The sequence below is a fragment of the Trichosurus vulpecula genome, chromosome 3 (assembly GCF_011100635.1).
Source record: "Trichosurus vulpecula isolate mTriVul1 chromosome 3, mTriVul1.pri, whole genome shotgun sequence".
NCBI classification, from domain to species: Eukaryota; Metazoa; Chordata; class Mammalia; order Diprotodontia; family Phalangeridae; genus Trichosurus; species Trichosurus vulpecula.
In genome coordinates, this window is record NC_050575.1 from 376,234,855 (window position 1) to 376,255,933 (window position 21,079).

Consider the following 21,079-nt stretch of genomic DNA (forward strand, 5'->3'; position numbering starts at 1 on the left):
ATTGCCTCTAATGTTTTCTCATTTTAGTGCTTCCCTCAGTGCCTGGGATATCTTCCATAGAACAACTTACCATCCCTTCAGCCTGCCCCAATAACTCTACAAGTCCCAGACCCTTTCTCTTATGGGTGAGTTCCCCTTGGAATCACCATGTCATGGAAGGGCCCAGGCTGCCCTACTTTCATTCCCCTTCGGTCTCTGTTTCTCACTTTCTAGTCTTCAAAATCTTATGTCCCAGCATGGTATCCCTCCATTCCACAACTCATCCCCCAATCCATTTCCTTTTGGACTCTTTTATATGTTGTTAGAATGTAAGATCTTTGAGGGCAGGGACTGTCTTTTTTTTTTGCTTGTTTATACCTCTAGAGCTTAGTCTAGCACATTGTAAGTGTTTAATAAATATTCATTTCCTTCTTCTTTCCAGTTGAGATGGTCTTTCAGTAGTACAGGCAAAAAGTAATGAAAGACTCTACTAGGCAGCATACCTAGAGTGGAGAGGAGAAGAAGCTGGCACTTAGTCAAACATTCATTGAATGAATAAATTGAATGAATGAATGATCATAAAATAGATTCAATCGATCATCAGAAAGCATTTATTAAGTGCTTATAATTTGCCAGGCACTTTGCTATCTTCCTGGAGTAATAAAGAAAGCCACAAAACAATCCTTGCCCTCAAGAAATTTACATCCCAATGGAATACTCTGTTCTGGGAGCTTTTTGGAGATAGAAAAAAAAAAATAGGAAGAGTATGAGCCTTGAAAGCAGGAAATCTAGTTCATGAGCCAGCTGTTGGGCAAGTCCTTAAGCCTTTCCAAGCTTCCATTTTCTCAGCTATAAAACAAAGGGTTTGGACAAGATGGTTTCATAGCCCTTCCAGCTCTAAGTTCATGATCCTACGCATTCTATACAAGTCCCTCCATTTTTTCTGTGACTTTTCAGGGATCTTCTCTCTGTCTCTTTCAGATGATATTTGCTCCTGTTTTCTCTCTGATTTTTTTTTCATATCTTAATGACCCAGATCCCTATAACTGACTGAAAAGGAGAAAATTCAAAATACTCTGCCAGAAGTTTTGTTGCTATTCATTCAAACAGCTGGTTTAACAGATTTTCCCTACAAACTGAGTGGAGCTTTGGAAGCATCAAGTGGGCACATCCATAATGGCTTCATTCCAGCTATTCTAGGTGAATGCCAATTTTAAAAGGCAAACTTTCCCAAGAAGAACTTGACTGAATGATGGCCTACCCTATCCTATACTCATTTTGAAAAATTATAAAATGCCTGCTGGCCTGATGAAGGAGAGAGGCTTGCAACTCCACCAAACAGATGAGGTAAGGAATTGGAGAATGTCCAATACAGAAGAAATCTTTGGTCCCACACAGGTAGAAGATAGAACTGTAGAATCCAGAAACAAGGATCCTCCTCCCAGAAGGAGACTTAAAATACAGAATGTCAGAAATGGAAAAAGATAGAATGCTATTACAGAGATTATGGAATGTTAGGTCAGGAAATGGCCTTATGTCCTAGAATGTTAGAACACAGGAAGAAAATTGTCATACATGGAAGGATTCTTGGAACATAGACTATCATAGATGATATGGACCTTAGAACACAGAATGTCAGAGTCGGAATGGACCTTAGAACATAATTTTAGAACTATGAAAGCAGGATGTTGACTCAATAATTCCATTGGTGATATAAAATATATATATACGTATATACATACACACATTATGTTCAAATATTTTCATGGGACTAGTGAATGCTTAATGAATTTTGGGTGATGGAACATTATATGCAACTACAAAAAACTGGAAGCAATCTCAATGTCTAAAAATAGGAGAATGGTTAAATAAATTCGGGTCCATTAACATCATGGGATACTAGAGTGCTCTAAAGTCTGACAAGTATGAGGAATATGGGGAAATCTGGAAAGACATAAAATAATAAAAAGAGAACAAAGCAAGGTCAGCAGAACAGAGTACACACTAACTATGACCATTTGAGAAAAGTGAATGAGAACAGCTAGACAAAGACTCCTGATGGTGACTTAGAGGGAGGGACCTCAAAAGCACTACGTTTTAAATGCAAAGTTAGGTTATATGTAAGTAGTAGTTAGACAAGTTTAGTTGTTTTGTATTGATGTTCAATGTTAAGTCTCTAATAAAACTTTTCTATCTTTTTTCTTTTTTCTTTCCTTTTCTTCTGTTTTTGAAACTGGAGGCCAATAAGTGGCCTCCAAGTAAAAAATATCTAGGTCCAAGTCACACTTCTGACATACACATTCTATGTGACCCTGGGTAAGTCATTTACCCCTCTCAGTCCCCAGGCAATATCTCGGTCTTTGCAGAGAGACAGCTAACCATTCATTCATTCAATAAACATGTATTAAGCATGTATTGTGTATGAGGCACTATGCTAAGCACCATATTATTAGAAGGACTGTCCTCCTTGAGAATTTCCTATAACAATAAAATCTCAAATCTGGTTTTAAAAACAAATGAGAGGTGGATAAGACTTATAAGCTTGGATTTTTTGCTTCAAGATAACTTGCCAAAAGTACATAATTTGAGTGCTTATATAGTATTATATAGGAAAGGAAAGGAAAGGAAAGGAGAAGAAAGGAGAGGAGAGGAGAGGAGAGGAGAGGAGAGGAGAGGAGAGGAGAGGAGAGGAGAGGAGAGGAAAGGAAAGGAAAGGAAAGACTTTTAGGGAAGTTAGAGTTACTTAGAATTCATTTAATCCAATATCTCTCATTTTACAGAGGAGAGAGCTGGGACCCGAAGGAAAAAAAAATGATTTACTCAAGGTTCAATATTGACTTAGCAGCAGGCCCTGGGTTACAATACAAGCCTCCTACTTCTGATCCCAGTGATTCTCTCCCCCTCACAATAACAAACTCTCCTCAGAGTGAAAGAAAACAGCAGTCTCTTGAAACAACAGCCCATTGCAGTAAAATCTGGGCTGCACAGTTAAGGAGCAATTGAAACTGAGCGAGCCTTGTATTGCAAAAATAGAACCTGAAAGCTAGAATTAGGGACGCTCTTACCACCCACCCTGAGTTGCAACAGGCAGGAAGTATATTTTACCAGACAAGGAGACTTAAATAGCACCTTCAACAACTGGGCAGCAACATGGTGTTTAGGGACGTCCACAACTGGAACCTCTCAACGTGACATCCCATTTACTTCTGCAGATCACTGCAGAGGCCCAGGAAAAAGCAACACTTGGATTATCACATTCCCAAATCATGACTATGAGTAATCAAATTGTCCAAATAATGGGAAACAGGCCTGTGTGATGGACTCCCAATGTAATTAAAATGCAGAGTCAGTAATTTCCTAAATATGGTCACCTTGTGGGTGACTAACTTCTTATCTCCCCAATCAAAACACAGACACACACAGACACACACACACACACACACACACACACACACACACACACACACACCCAAAGCTTCCAACTGTATCCTTAAGCATTTTTTTTTTGCTGTCTCTATTAATTCTTTGCCAATGAACAAAGTTGAAGGCTAAAAATAAGAAAGAATTTTCTTGGGCTATCTACAAAGGGAATATGCTGCCTCATGAAGTAGTGAGCTCTCCATTAATGGAATCCATCAATCCATGAATGAATATTTATTGAGTAATTACTGTGTACCCATATAGTAAGGCTATAAATACAAAAGGATACAAATAAAATAAGGATGTAAATAAAATAGAGTTGTAAATAAAAAGTTCCTGCCCTCAGTGATCTTGCATTCTACTAGGGAAAAAATAAGTCATCATAAAGATATAAAGAAATATACAAAGAAGACAAAAGATAACATTAAAGGGGAAAGCACTAGCAGCCTGGGGAAGGGGATAGTGTTGCTTGTCTTTCATTCTTGAAGAGGACCATAACATCAAAAGGTGATGCCATGATACGTAAGTGAATAAGTGAGGGAGGGCTAAAGACCTCCCGAAGAAGATGGCAGTTAAGTTGTCTTGAAGGAAACCGGTACACGACTTGGAGCATTGTATGGGAGGGACAACAAATTAGTGATAATGGCTGAACCATAGACTGTGGGAGAGAGAAAGTGTAGCAGCAGAGAATGAATTATCACCTATAAGGGAGTTACAACAGGGATTCCTGTGTCTGGGACTAGATAATTTGCTGAAGTCTCTCCTAACTCTTAAGATTCCATTCTTCTCCTCCCTACCTCCACAGAGTGGTAGTAAGCATCAGAAAACCATCTATTTAGAACCAGGGAGATCAAGGGGCTCTTCCTCAAGGAGATATTATTTGACCTGGCCTTGAGGTGACTTTGGAGGTCATCTGGTCCAATCCCTCAATCTTACAAAGGAGAAAACTGAGACCCAGAGAAATGAAGTGACTTACCCCAAATCCCATAGGGAGTAAGTACTAGAAATGGGATTAGAAGAAGCCAGCCCCACCCCCCATTCCAAATCCAAATCCATTGCCACTGTACCAAAGCATTTTGTAACTTAAAAGTGAGATTAAAATGCAGATTATTTTCTTAATATATTTGTTCATAGTTTGGGGATTCTGTGAACCTCAATTGTATGAACCTAGATTCCTAGAACCTAGGTTCTAGGAGCCAAAATTTTGTAGAACCTAGGTTCTGGGAACCCAGATTCATAGAAACTAGATTCTAACAATCAATCGAGGAGTAGAAGGACACTGGTGAGACACTGTTCAAACATTTATTAAGCACCTAGTTAATAGATGCTTAATAAACCTTGGGCAACTAGGTAGCTCAGTGGATAGAGCGCTAGGCCTGGAATCAGGAAAATTTGAGTTCAAATCCTGAATCAGACACCCTCTAGCTGTGAGACACAGAAGACCACGTTAGCTGGTCAAGTCACTTAAATGCTGCCTGCCTCAGTTTCTTCATCTGTAAAATGGGGATGATAATATTGAACCTTGGGTAAATCTTTTTTTTTTCCTCTGGGTCCCAGCTTTCTCCTCCATAAAATAAGAGGTATTGGATTAAATGAATTCTAAGTAACTCTGACTTCTCTAAAAGTCTACCAACTTCCTTCCCTTCCCTTCCCTTCCCTTCCCTTCCCTTCCCTCCCAAGGTTGTTGTGAGGACCAAAAGAGATAATGTTTCTAAAGTACTTTAGCACAGTGCCTGGTGCATAATAAATGCTATCTAAATATTAGCCATCATTATTATTATTACCTACTAAGTCACTTCGCTCTGTTGCCTCTGTTTCCTCATCTGTAAAATGAGTTAGAGAAGGAAATGGCAAACTGCTCTAGTATCTTCTCCAAGAAAACCCCAAATGCGGTCATGAGGAGTTGGACATGACTAAAACAACTGAACAACAACAGCAAAACCAAGTACAAGATCCTGGAGATACAATGATGAAAAATAAAATAGTCACTAGACATATTGGGAAGGAAAGAAAAGGGTATGACACAAATCAACAGGACACAAAGTGGGGCTTGAGAAAGAAATACTATGTTTTAGGGATAGTGTTTTAGGAAAATTTGAGGAAGAGAGGATCATTTTTATGTGATGAAATCAGAAAAAATTTGAACACAGGACATTGAACTGGGAGTCAGGTTAGCCGAGTTCTAACCTCAGCTTTGCTGGTAAATATGCTTTAAGCAAGCCACCTCTTCTCTGCGGCTTTAATTTCCTCACCTGTAAGATGAAGGGCTAGTATTCTGTGATCTCTAACATCTCAACTTCTAAGATTTCTTAACATTCTATAGTTCTAAAATGGGAAATCTACATAAATGTTTTTCAGCAACTGAACTGACAAATCTCATCCTTTTTGGAGGTTTTTTTTTTTTTTGGTTTTTTGTTTTTTAGTTAAAAAATAGCTTTTGGATAAGAAAATCAAACCTCAGTTTTCTCCAAATTCTTCTCTCTGTGCCCACAGTCACCGGGAGGGAAGCCAGTCTGAAAATTCTTCAAGAACCTCCCCTTCACAGAACTGCAGCTGTTACATCACAAACCGCATCTGGGTGAACATCCTGACAGACAGAGCAGAAAGCCACTGAACATTCTAATAACTAGAGAAATACAAGGCCTTGAGAGTCATGTCACAGGGAGACCTCTAGAAAGGGCTAATAATAACTTCTGTTGTTCAGTCGTTTCAGCCATGACAGCCTCCTCATGACCCCATTTGGGGTTTTCTTGGCAAAGACTCGAGTGGTTTGCCATTGCCTTTTCCAGCTCATTTTACAGATGAGGAAACTGAGGCAAAGAAGGTTAAGTGATTTGCTCAGGGTCTCACAGGCAGTATATGTCATTGTTAAACCCAGGTGTTTTGATTCCAAAGCTGGCTGTCCATTCTTTATTTAATACTTCATGTCTCACTCTCCTTGGTGCTAGGAATACAAAATTAAAACGGAATAGTTTCTGTCTTCAAAGAGCCTTTATTCCATGGAATGAATGACATACATGTATAAATCTCGATTCCTCAGTTGACACCATATCTTGAAAACACCTTCAGTTATACTTTGACAAACTAGAGCACATTCAGAGGGCAGTGATCTGGATGGAGAGAGGAGTAAAGATTCAGCCATACAAAGATCATTTGAAGGAACTAGGGATGCTTAGCCTGGAGAAAAGAAGACCTAAGGTAGCCATGATCACTGCATCTGGATCAGGGATCTAATCTGTTCTGCTTGGCCTCAGAGGATACAGCTAGATAAAAAAAAGGTGAAATTACAGAGTTGAACACTTTGACTTGATGTAAGAAAAAATCTCCTAACAATCAGAGCCAATCAACAACGGAGCAATCTGTCACATGTGACAGGAAGTTCCCCAGCAATGGGAATCTTACTTCTAAGAATGCTATATGAATCACAGAGACCAGGTGACTACATGTTGGATTGCAATAGAGGGGTATAAATTGGAATATATATGCTTTGAAGGTACCTTCAAAATTTAAGATCCCAGAAGCCTATGAATGAAACCAAGCTGTATTACGTTCAGAGAACACCACATTAGTCTTGAAGTAGAAGTCACATGGCCACTTGTTGGGAATGCTATAGTTAGGGAATCCCTGTTCAGGTATGTGTTGAACTCAATGACTTATATGGTCCTTTCCTAGTCTGAGATTTGGGGACGTTCTCAAGGATCTATCATCAAGACATCATTTCTACATTCATACCATCTTATATTCATCTCCTTCTCTCCACTTGTTTAGCTGCCACCATGATGCAGGCCCTCATCACTTTACACTTGGACTATTATAATAGTCAGCCAATTATTCAACCGGCCCCGAGCATCTCCCTGCTCTAGCCCATTCTCCATTCTGCTGCCAAAAGATTTGCCTAAGGCACGTGCCCAACAATGTCACATCCTTTTCAATAAACTCCTGTGGCTCCCTATTACCTTCTAAATAAAATGTAATGCTCTATTTGGCAGTTAAAGCTTTTCACCACCTGGTCCCTTTCTACTCTTTAAGTCTTTGTCCATCGTCTATGGACAATGCAATCCAGGGACACTGGGCTATTTGATGTTTCTCATCCTTCGCATGCAATCTTTGGACCTTATGCCTTTGTCCTGGCTGTACGTATTGCCATCAATACTCTCCCTTCTCACCTATGACTCCTTATTCCCTGGTGTCCTTCACAACTCAACTGAAATCTTACCTTCTGCCTTTCCCAGTTCCTTTTCTCCCCACCACCCTAATGTCTTCTTTCCCTCTGAAATTAATTCTGAATTTAACTATATTGTTTCTATGTACATAGCTATGCACATGCTATATCCTTAATTAAAGTGTGAACTTGAGAACAGAAACCTTGTCTTTGCCTTTCTATATTCCAGTCACTTAGCTCAGTTTCTCATACATAGTAAGTGCTTAATAAATCCTTATTTACTGACTACTGTTATTGAATAATCTCTTCTAACTTTCTGGGCAAAGGTGAATTTACAAACATCTTCCATCAGTCCTAAAATACCCTGATGACCTATAAAGGGGAACAGTCTTCTAGAGGTATATCTGCTTATTGGAAATATACATTGCGATTATTGTAATATAGTGCTGATTCATTAGCAAACCATTTTGACCCAAAAGGTTATAGAAGATGCATTTATTTGCTTACTTATTAATTCAATCAACATCAACCATTTGCCTCAGTGCCCAATATTGTGCCCTCAGCTAAATGCCATGCAGGGTTCAAATTGTAACAGACATAGAGCCTCCCTGTGCGGTGTAACTCAAAATCTACACAGCCATTATTTGTCCACCCATGATCTGCATTGACTTTACATTTCTGATCTCAGGCTAATGATTTGTTAAATTAACTCAGCTGGTTTTTTTTGAACACATTAAAAGGTCATCAAGAAAAGTCAACAGTTAAACTTGAGAGCAAAGGAATAAAAACAAACTCATTACAAGCTTCCTTTTCTTTAAGCTTAACAAACATCATTTTGATGTGCTAACAGTCCCTAATGAAGCAGTTGCCTACCAGCTACTGTAAACAAACCTTTTGGGGGCAATTGTTAGATTATAACCAGAAATAATGTAGAGTTGCACCCTTTTGTAATGTTGATTCCAGACCACAGGGTTCCAGGCCTAGGTCAAAGATTCTAGAGAATTCAATGAATCGTAAGGTAGAAGAGACCTATCTAAAAATGACAGGTCAGAGCTGGAAGGAACATTAAAATATAAATGTAGGAACTAGAAGATACCTTAGCATATATTAGAATAATTTGAAGGGATCTTAGGACAGGGATTCGTAACCCATCTGTGTCATGGATTGCTTTGGTAATCTGGTAAAATCAATGGATGCTTCTTAGAATAAGGGAGATTTTTTTATTCATAATTGAAGAAAGTGATAAATTTCATCTAGGAGTTAATGAAGACAAGGAGACAGAAAGACAAGGACAGAGAGAGGAAATACACATAAGTATGTATGTGAACATATATATATATATATATATATATACATACATACACATGGACATACGTAGTGTGTATATGTATGTATTCCCATCCGAGTTCATAGACCACTTAAAAACTGTCTACAAACTCCATGGACCTCAGGTTAAGAATCTCTGCCTTACAGATCACCAATACAACAAGTTCATTTTATAAGTGGAAAAACAAGCCCAAGGAAGAGAAGCAGCTCATCCTAAGCAGCATGGCAAGGAGTAACTGTGATGGACATGACTAGAATCAAAGCATTCTGAACTGCAAGCTTCCTATGAGTTGGCAGTTTGCTGTGGCAGTCTAAGACACTAGTGCAATGTAGGACTGCCTTAAGAGAGGTAGACAGCACTTCTAGGGCCAAGTTGATGAGAGCTTATCTCTATTCTAACATAACCAGTCCATATTTGGATATTTGGGTCATGCTCTGGATGCCATAGTTCAAGAAGGACACTGATGAAAGCCATTCAGAAGATGATGACTTGTTGATGAAGAGCCAAGAGCCTTTCTAATATGAGAATTGGCTGAAAGAAACTGAAATGTTTAGCCTGGAGAAAAGAAGACCCAGTGGGAGATGAGAAGTGTTTTCAAATATTGGAAGGGTTCTCATGAGAAAGAAGGATGAGCTTTGTGGTTTTTGGCTCTAGAAGGTAAAACTAGGAGAGATGACCAGAAGTTGCAAAGAAGAAAATAGAGCTTGATGTCAGGGGGAAAAAGTTTTCTTTTAATTGTAATTTATTTGTTAATTTCCAAAAATGGGATGAATTTCCCAGGGAAGAGGTAGAATCTCTCTCACTTTAGTTCTTCAAACAGAAGCTAGATGACTGTTGAGTACATTATAATGGAGATGGCTTTTAGATATGGATTAAACAACATGACCAATAGCCATTATAACCCTAAAGTCTGGTTCAGTGATTCCCAGAACCCTCTCCCAAAGCCTGTGCTCTATCCATTTCACAATGCTCCCTCTTATTTACAAATAATAATGATGATGATATAACAATGATCAGCACCATGATTGTTATTATAAATAATAACAGCAATAATCCTGACAAGTGTTACTGTTCCATTAAGTGTAGTCAAAAGAGAAGGAAAACAATACAAGGTCTCTAAGCCTCAGTTCACCTCTAAGGCCCATTCCAGGTCTAAGTCTACATGTCTGGGTATGTACAGAAAGTGCTTTGCAAGCCTTTTTGTGGGATAGGAGAAAGAGAATGGTGTCTGGATCTATGATTTCATCCATGTATGGAATTTCCTGTGGGGAAATGCCCTCTACTAACACTTAGAACCTCATATTGTCTTAGAGAGTTGCCTGGCTGGGCTGTCATCTGGTTTTTTTTTTTCCCTTGGAGCTCAGCTCTCTCAATGCAGCCTAAGATGACTCCATAGGCAGAACTTGAACCCAAGTCTTCTTGTTCCACAGCCAGATCTATGTCTGCCTCTGACTGCACAAACCCTAAAACCCTAAAGAAATGTCAATTATTATTCAAGGAAGTAACAATACGAGATAAGACTGGAAAGAGACAAGCCTGGGAAGTGAAGTCCAATAATTCTCCCACAGGAAAGTTTATCAGCCTCATCCCCAAATACACCATCCAGCATGAGGGCTCATTAGAAACCAACATGAGTTCCCACAGCCACGGTAAAGAATAATGATGGGGGCAGCTAGGTGGCGCAGTGAGTAGAGTGCCAGCCCTGGAGTCAGGAGGACCTGAGTTCAAATTCAGCCTCAGACACTTGACACATGTACTAGCTGTGTGACCTTGGGCAAGTCACTTAACCCCAATTGCCCTGCCCAAAAACAAAACAAACAAAAAAGAATAATGGTGACAGTAGTAGTGGAATCAGCTGAAGATTATGGAAAGGAAATATATTACCTGCTTCCCCTCAACTCCCCAGCTCCTTTTTCCTCAATCTTAGGGACAATAACAAATCAATTTATATAATTTTATAATTAATCTTAATAATAATAATCTCTACTATTTTTGTAGAGTTCTAAGATTCCCAGAATGCTTTACATATGTGACAGCATTGGATCCTCACAGCAACTCTGTAAGGTAAATACACTGGCACTGGGCAGCCCAGAACCCTGCACGTGGAGTCAGAAAGACCTGAGTATAAATCTAGCCTTGGACTATTTTTTATAAATATATTTTAATTTATTTTAATTATACCACTAGAACTGAAATGCTTGCTGTCGTTTCCCTCAAAAGGGGAAATTGATCCAAACACATGTTAGCGCTTTTCAAAAGATAGCAATTAAAAGGGTGGAGAAGGTGGGCATTTGATATATTTTATTTCTTTCAAAAACCTCCAGGCTGCAGAAAGAGAAATTTGACCTAAAGTGCTATGAACTATTCACCTAACCTCTGTCTCTCTCGGTTTCCTCTTCTATAAAATGGGGATAATCATAGCACCTATCTCCCAGGGTTATAGGGATAAAATGAGATTATATCTTAAAGCGCTTTGGGAACTTTTAAGTGTTATTATTATTGTTATAGTTGTCATCATCATCATTATTTTATGGCACTGGGGCTGAAAGAGATTAAGTGATTTACCCAGGGTCACATAGCTAGTGTCTGAAGGAAAATTTGAACTCAGGACTTTCTGATTTCCCATTGAGATACTATCCAAAGCAAATGCAAATAATAATAATTCTCCTCAAAGCTTCAACGAACACGCAGTGCAGGCTTCTCATATTTCTTTGATATGAGTTACATGAATCTTACCAAGTATATGAATAATAATAACTGACATTTACAACGCACTTTGAAGTTTGGAAAGTATACATTTGCTTTTCAAAACAACCCAGCAAGAGAGGTACTTTCATTAACCCTATTTTGCAAGTGAGGCACCTGAGACTGAGAAAAATGAAGGTCTTATCCAAGTCACCTAGCTACTAACTGTCCAAGGCAAGATTTGGAGCCAGATACTCCTGACTCCAAACTGAGAACTCTCTCTCTCTCCACTAGATCATGTGGTCTCCCCTATGAAGAAGAGCAGCTGCTGTTTCCGCAAGACTGCTACAACACACCATGTTAGAAAGAGGCTTTTCTGTCTCAGTAACCAATGAATAATTCCTTAAAAACACTTCTACAAGGTTGACTCCAAATGGTCTCATTTTTGTAAATATTCAGATATGGGCAAGCTTTCTCATTTCATCAGCTATGGGGAACTCCTTTCACCAGCAAAATCTATGAGTCAGTAGATAAATTCTAGGAACTAGCCTGAAACACACAGAGTAAGTGTCTAGTCGGGGTCCTAGGGCTATTAAAGTGGCAGAGACTAGGTTTGATCCCAGCCATTCCTGACTCTGCAGTCCAGCCCGACTCCTTCCACTACCACACAATCCTTCCTATTAATACCACTTGTACTTTCTTCCTAATTGTATAAAACTATGTTCTTTTTTTCAGTGCATGGCTATATATTCATTTTTAGAAGTATATTATGTAATTGTAGACCAATACAGTGCATCATAATCAAACTGCTTGTCACATCACAAGAAGGCTCTATAACATGCTTTAGTCAATCATTGTTCTTGTGAAATTAATCACCCTTAATAGCATTATTTTATCTAACTGAAATAACTAGCATCATTAGACTGGGTATATTCATGACACCAAGACCTGAATTCTAGGAATATAGAGGGAAGTTCATGGGGACTTTGTGATTTCTTCAATACCTAGCACAATGCTCTGCACATAGTAGGCCCTTTACAAGTGTTCATCAAATGAATTGTTGCTGTCCATGAGCCAAACAGAGTTTGCTTCCCAGCCCTGCCACTGGTTCACTGTGCTACTTGGGGTTGGTGGCTCTTCTACCTCTCAGCTTCCTCCTTAGTAAAACGAGGGGGTTAAACTAGCTAATCTCTAAAGCCTCTGCTAGCTCTGACAGTCTATGACTCTATAAGGAACCATTTCTGTTCCTTTTAAACTTCTGTCTAAAAGCATTTTGTAATTTAATTCAAAGAGACATGAGAGTAAAAACAGCATGAATGCTGAAGACTGTGAGCTCCTAGGGTGAGACTGCAAAACTCCCTCATGGCAAAAAGCATTTCAACATCTAAGCTGATAAATCAATCTGGCCACTGTAGATGTAGGGCTGGAAGGAATCTTAGAGACCAGCTCGTCTAAGTGCCTCATTTTATGGATGAGGAAACTGAGTCCTGAGACGGGAATGATTGACCTGAAGACACACAAACAGCAACAGTCAGGATTTGAATGTAGATTCTCTGATAGCAAACTGAGCTATCTTTTCACAATACTATCTTCTTACAGAATCCATGAAAAACTCAAATCTTATTGGTCCAGCCATAAAATATTTCCCATAACTCCATATTTTAAACTTCTAGACTATCCCTAAACATTTCCTACATCTCACTTTCTCCATGCCTGTGCTTGCACTATTCTCTACACCTGAAAATTTTCGCCCTGGACCTATTGGCCCATTTCTAATTCTTCATATTCTACCCATAAATCAAGGTCCAACTCAGGTCATCTACCAAAAAGTCTTCCCTAATTTCCCCCCTCAATGGAGATGATCCCATAGCATTGGTCTTGTGAGTTAATTATATTCTATTTTTTTCTTATATTTTATGTCAACTGCCTTAGGATTATTGGAATTAGAGCACCTGAAACATCATCTAGTCCAACCCCTTTATTTTTCAGTGAGGAAACTGAGTCCCAGAGAGGAAAAGTACTTAATCCAAAGTCACATGGCCAATGAAAATGTTAACAAGCCCTGAGGCATGTTGACCATTTCAGATAAGCTGTAAGGACAAAAGAATAAGAAGAACAATAACAAGGAGAAAGAGGAGAAGGAGGAGAAGAGGAGAAGGAGAAGGAGAAGGAGAGGGAGAAGGAGAAGGAGAAGGAGAAGGAGAAGGAGAAGGAGAAGGAGAAGGAGAAGGAGAAGGAGAAGGAGAAGGAGAAGGAGAAGGAGGAGAAAGAGAAGGAGAAGGAGGAGAAGGAGAAGGAGGAGAAGGAGAAAGAGAAGAAGGAGGAGGAGGAGGAGAAAGAGAAGAAACAGCAGGAGGAGGAGGAGGAGGAAGAGGAGGAGGAGGAGGAGGAGAAGAAGAAGAAGAAGAAGAAGAAGAAGAAGAAGAAGAAGAAGAAGAAGAAGAAGAAGAAGAAAGAGAAGGAGAAGAAGAAGGAGAAGAAGAAAAAGAAGAAAAAGGAAAAGGTGAAGCATGAAGCAGATGGCAACTATGGAGAAGGAATGCCATAGCAATAGGGAGGCTCTAACTTCCAAGCCAAAATAGGAATAAATGCCAGGTGGAGCAGCAGCAAAATGAAAAGGGATTTCCAGGAACCTAGCAAAGAATTGGTCAACACATGGCCAACTCTGTTGTTAGTCAACAACCCTACCTTCTGGCACAAAAGAAAGTCCATTTGACTGGGCTATCAAGATCTCTCCATACTGATCTTTCCCAATGAAATGTTCCCAGCCCTTACTCCTAACTAAATTTTAGTGTTTGAATTCTTCTGACATTCTTTCTTTGGAACACAGTATTCAAGCCTCTTTGCTTTCTACCCCATTCCCCACACAGCTGTCAAATTAAAAGCATCAAGGCCAGCCTACAAGACAAGAAAGGTATCTCTCCTGAACAATAGTGATTGGGGTTTTTTTTTGTTTGTATTTGTTTTTTGCTGGTAAGCAACTGGAAGACAGAAAGACTGTGTCTGACTGCAACATTCAGAAAGAGCTCCCTTAATCTTGTGTGGAGACTTCAAGGAAGTGTCAAGAAGAGAAGGAAAACACCTTATCCCACTCCCAAAAAGAATATGCATAAAAGAAAGGAAGTTCATTTTGCTGTGCTCAAGTACTATGATGCTAATGAGCAAGGTAAGATTAGCCACCAGTGTTCAGTGTCCTTCTGATGGATGCAAAGCTGGATTCTTTATGGTCAGTCATTTTGATAGACATTTTTGGGGCCACCATTGTCTGACCTGCTGCTCAACTGAGCCAGAAAACAAGTAAATCTGTGTATGTGTAATATGTATATATAACTTTTTTTAAATGACATATAATGGAATGACCTAGGTCTCTAGTGCATTTATTATCACTAACTACCTACCCGATTTTAGAAAAACTCCTGTGTTTCTCTTGGTCTCAATTTCTCTAGCTATAAAAAGGGTGTTTCTGGACTAGATGATCTCTGAGGTCCCTATAAGTTCAAGAAGTCTAGGCTTGGATCCTTTCTAGAATTCTCTGTTATGTGTTCTAGCATTCTATGTTTTGAGTTCCTTCTAGCTCTAACATTCTATGGTTTTAAATGGGCACCTTGGACAGTGTTTCTCCCTAGAGGAAACCTAGATAGCCTGAGTCATGATGAAATGTAAGGGAAGTGTCTTGGAGAGATTGGAGTACTAGGAGCTATTTCTCATATGGTTTCAGGCAGATAAGCAAGTTTGGAAAAGGAGGCTCTTGGACTGGCTAAGGAAGCATTCACAAAGACCTGTCAGCTTCAGCAGTTGTCTCTATACTTTTGAAGAAGCTCAGTGAGCCAGGCACTGTGCTAGACACTTTATGAACATTATCTTGTTTGGTCCTCACAACAACGCTGGGAAGTTTGGGCTATTATTCTCCCTATTTTACAGTAGAAGAAACTGAAGCAGACAGAGCTTAAGATGAATATCACAGAGCTAGTGTCTAAGGCCACATTCGAACTCAGGTCTTCATAACTCCTGGCCAAGTTCTCTATCTATTCAGCCACCAGAAATCTCCATGGCATCTTATCCATCCAGATTTTGGGTTTGCAGGCAGTTCAACATGGATGCCCCTAACGCACAAAAGGTAGGATGAAAATCTCACTCGCAATCTAGAATGTTCCAGAGCCTCCATGGAGGTGTCTGGCATTAAAGAGTCCAGGTGTGAAACAAGCGTAATGTCAACGTGTCAAAAGGGAAAACATGACCTCTGGGGCCTGAGCCCAGCCATAGCTGAGATAAGCAGTCATGTGGGCATGATGCCCTTCAACTTGAAGGGACCCATGCTGTGTAGGAACATAAGTTGAGCCGACTCACTCTAGCTACTGAAATGGTATAAGGAGAGAGTATGTCCTGGAGGTGTTGGGAAGATCATGATAGGGGCGGGGGTAGTGTTTGTACTTTATTCTTGTTATAGCTTCGAATAAAATGTATTTTTGAAGAATCTAACCAGTGTTGAATGGTTAAATGAAACTAGGCACTAGTCAGAAGCCCCCTAACAAATGTTGGGTTTGTGTGGAGGAGAAATAGACATTGGGAGTACAAGGTGAAGGTGTTAGAATATGGAAAAAAGCACCCTCATCATTCCTAAGGTATCCCGGAACCTTGAGAGAAGAAGTAGCCTACCTGGCCTTGGGAGAATGAGGTAGAATGCACTCGCTGTAGCCTATGTTCCTAAGTCCTTTCTGGCTCTGTCGTTCTCAGTTCTAAGGTCCATTTCAGTTCCGGCGTTCTAAGATTCTATAACTCGCTTTCAAACACATCTGACTAAGCGACAATTCTATCCTAGTCTCTGGCTTGACCTGTGGAGATGTGCTGAGTACAGCCACATCATCAGAGGCCATTATACAGCTTTCTCTTCATTCTTCCATGCTAAGTCTCTATTGTCCTGGAAGCAAGGCTGGCTTTGCTGTGAGAAAGAAAGTCCTCTGTTTTCCGGCAATTATCCATTTTCACATTAATTGGCATTTGCTAACGACTGTGTGGGTCCCCATTATACCAGCAGAGTCCCACATGGCTTTAATCCCCTCTTTGTCTGGGGCTTCCTGTTGGTGTTTATATGCAGCTGGGAAAATTCAATAGTGTTCCAAAGGACCATCGTTTTAATGAGCTGCTTGCCTCCAAAATGGCAGCCAAAAGAATATCCACTTCACCTCACTTTACCCAGCAGATGTGTCTTAAAATTGTAATTTCTCACATTTGCCTCGTGCTCTGTGATTCTCAAAGGTTGCTTGGTGAATTGGAAAAGCACCTTAGTTTTAGAGGCAGAAAACCTAGGTTCTAGTCTTGATTTATCAGTTACTAGGCAGCAATTTCACTTCTATAAGTGTCAGTTTCTTCATCTGCAAAATGGACGCAATGATATCTATCCTGCCAACCTCACAGGCACATTATGGAGACAAATGAGATCACCAAATATCAGAGTTGGAAGAAGGCTTAGGAGTAATCTAGTGCTACAGGGAGCTGAACAAAATTCCCTTCTACACCATCCCCAGACATGGTTATCCACCCTCTGTCTGAAAATTCTAGTGCTGGGGAACTCACTACCCAACCCAATTTTGGAAAATTCCTATTGTTAGGAAGTTTTTTTTTTCTCATATAGAACCAAAATTTGTCCCTGCATCTTCTGCCCATTGCTTTTAGGACTACCCTCTGGGACTAAGTCAGACAAAGCTAATCTCTCTTTCCTGACAGCTCTTTAAATGGTAGAAGACAGCTCTCATTCCCCTACCCCACCAAGGCTTCTTTTCAGTCAGATGTCACAGAGGATAGATCACTGGACCTCTGGTCAAGACCTGAGTTCCCATATGTTCTCAAACATTTACTAGCTAAGTGACCCTGGGCAAGTTACTTAAACACTACCTCAGTTTCCTCAATCATAAGATGGAAATAAAAGCTTCTAACTCTTAAGGTTGCTGGGGGGATAAAATGAGGTGACCTTATGTAAATGCTAGCTAGCATTATTATTTCTCTAGGGTAAACACTGAGCCATGCAATTCTACCACACACACACACACACACACACACACACACGTACACATATATACATGCACATATGCACATATGCACATATACACACATACATACTCATACACACACACATACACACATACACACTCACGCATACATACACATACACACAGGCATAGCAGCGGCAGCATGATGAGGTAAAAAAGGCACTGGATTTGGGGTCTGAAAGTTTACATTAAAATTCATGTGGGTAACTCATTTTCCCTCTTGAGGGCCTGTGTTTCTTCATCTGGAAAACATGGAAGTTGAGATAAGTAGCATTAGGCAGCCCAATGGGTAGAACTCTGGGCCTAGAGTCAGGAAAACTTGAGTTCAAATTTGGCCTCAGACATTTGCTAGCTGTGTGACCCTGGGCAAGTCACTTAACCTTGTTTGCCTCAGTTTCTTCATCCATAAAATGACCCAGAGAAGGAAATGGCAAACCACTCCAGTATCTTTACCAAGAAAACTCCAAATAGGGTCATGAAAAGTCAGACAGGACTGAAAGGACCAAACAACAACAACAAAGAACAGGGCAGTGGCAAGCATTCTGGATTCTAGAGAGGATGGTTTTCATCCCAACTTGACTGCTATGACCTTAACCTCATTGGGCCTGCATTTCTTCCCCTGTTTAATGAGAAAATTAGAGTAGGCCACCTTTTATTTTTTTAATTTTAGTTCTAATATATGGAATAAAACTAAATACCTCACACTATTTGCCAAGATCAGGTCAGAATGGACATATGACCTAGATATAAAGAGAGATTTTACAAGAAAATTAGAACACGGAACATATTACTTATTAGATGACTATTGAAGGTGCCTACTATCTTTTTTAAAATTGATAAGAATACCATTGTGAAACTTTTTCTTTGTCCAAACAAAAACAAATATTTGTAAAGTAAATAACAAAAAATTAGCAATTACCACAATCCCTGTTTCTCTAGCCTTTTGCCATTTACAAAGCCTTCTTGTCATGATAGCCAGAAGAAGAAGGTAGGGTAGGTACTGTCATCCATGAGGATGGATGAGGAAACTAAGACTCAGAGAGGGTGGGAACACCGCCCCCAGTCAAACATTTGCTAATTAGTCCCCTTTGCTGTTTAGATTTTCTCACTTCAGTCTTTTACCTCAAAGCTATGTCCCTGGTTAAAATGTGAATCCCCCTGAGAAGGGCAACACTTTGAGCCACTATCAGTTGCTTGGGCTTTGGTGTAAATTAGTTTCTCGGACCCTCCTGAGAACAGGGTTTGACAGAATAAGAGCCAGAGGCTTTGTCAACTTCACAGTTCTGTGGGGGACCAACCTTGTCTACTGCCTGCTCCTCAGAGGTGTGAAAATGTGGGGCTTTGATGGAGACAGTCACATCTCAATTCATCTATTTAAGCAAAAGGACTGGCACCTTTTTTTTCAGAAACCAAAGTGGTTATTTATGATTTGCTGACATCATCTTCCAGTAGTGTCTAATCCAACTCCTGAAGGGTTTCTGCCACCGCAGAGGTTCTCTTTCTAAGAAGAGATGGATGAAAGGAACGGAAATCACATATTCCCTCTCTCCAACCACACACAGATAGGCTTGACATTTCCAAATCAGATTATTCATACAATCCTCAAGTCACAAAATTTCAGAGTTGGAAGGGACCATACATAGAATAGAGACTGTTAGATGTTAGGGAAGCTTTGAAACATAAGATATTAGAGTTTGAGGGGACTTAGCACAGAAATGTTTGGACATAGAACAAAAGATGTTCAGAATTGGAAGGAAGAAGGAAAAGTAGGAATATATTACTTAAGGTAACATACACACTTCAATCTCCCTAAAATAGTGGATAATGAAGCTAGAAGGGACTTCTGAAATCACCTCTCTTAAGCTCAGTTTCCTCATTTGTTATATTAGAGAAGCATACTAAATAGTGTCTACCTTTGCCACTAAATTAGTTTCACTCTGGAATGCTTCCTGATTCTGGGCCTGAGTTTCCACAATGAGAAGGTTGTATTAGATGATCACTAAGGTTCCTTCCAACCATGATGTTGTATGATTCTGTTACTATCTCCACCTGGAATTAGAATGTAAAGTCTTTGAAGAATAAGAATTATTTCATTTATTTCATTGGTACGCTCAGCACCTGGCATGGTACCCAGCACACAGTAGGTACTTAATACAAGCTTGTTGGTTAATTGATTGATTGATTGGAATTCCAAGTAAATTCCAAGTATGCCTCCTTGTGAAGCAGAATACATTTTCTGTGGGCTATTGGGAAAAAACAAGGTGCCTTACAGATGCCTTTTTCTTGTTAAAGGTGTGAATTGATGTGCTTATTATAATTTAACACAACTGGGACTCTGGAGGTAATGGAAGAGGCTGGAAACAAATCTGAATGTTTTGTCAAAAGAATAAGGACGATAAAAGCAAGCTGAATCAGTAGACAGCACAGCACTGAGAAGAAACAGCAAAGACAATGACAAATGCTAGCATTTATACAGAGCTTTAAGGTTTATAAAGCCCTCTATTTTAGCTCTTTTTCTTAAAGGGATCTAATTTGAACCACAAACCTATCATTAAGTGTTAGGAATATCCTCATTTTACAAATAAGGAAAGCGAGTTTGAGAGACATTCAATGACTTGGGCAGAGTCACAGTTGATGAGGGTTTGAATCAGGATTTGAACTCAAATCTTGCTGACTCCAAGTCCAGTGCTATATACACTATGCAATATTATGGGAAAGCTAAATGGTACAATGGATAGAATGCTGGTCCTGGTGTCAGGAAGACCCAAATTCAAATACAGCCCCAGACACTAGCCCATGTGATCCTGGGCAAGTCACTTAACCATGTTTGCCTCAGTTTCCTTATCTGTAAAATGAGCTGGAGAAGGAAATGACAAAGCACTCCAGTATCTTTGCTAAGAAAAACCAGAATGGGGTCATGAAGAGTAGGACACTATGGAAAATGACTGAATGACAAAAATGTCACTTGTGGAAGGAGGTAGTAGTCATAGTCAAGTCTTAGTTTCATGGCATGCTTACCAGCAGAAATTGTTGTGAATTTAATGGCAAAGAATTTTCTTGTCCTTCAAAAGCTTAACTTGGTTCCTATATGATGCCTGAAATTGTGCCATTAGCACAGAAGATGTTGATTCCTATTACAATTATAAAACTTATTAGGCAGTACAAAGAAAGACTTCATAAAGCAGGTGTCATTTAAGCCAGGCCTTGAAGGATGGGGAGGAGAATTTCAAGTGGCAAGGATTAGTGGAGGTGGAAGAAAGGGAAAAATCTAGTAGATGGGAACACAGCCTCCTACTTAAGTAATTTTTTTTTTGCTAAGCTTCTTTTACTCACTGATGCTGCAATGTGAAGGAGGCAAAGAACAGGTTTTGTTGTTAAGGGCGAGGGTGGGGCAGTGAGTCACTGGGCTTTAAAATGAGAGAATACAGAACGGATACCCTGGAGACACCACCTCTTCAC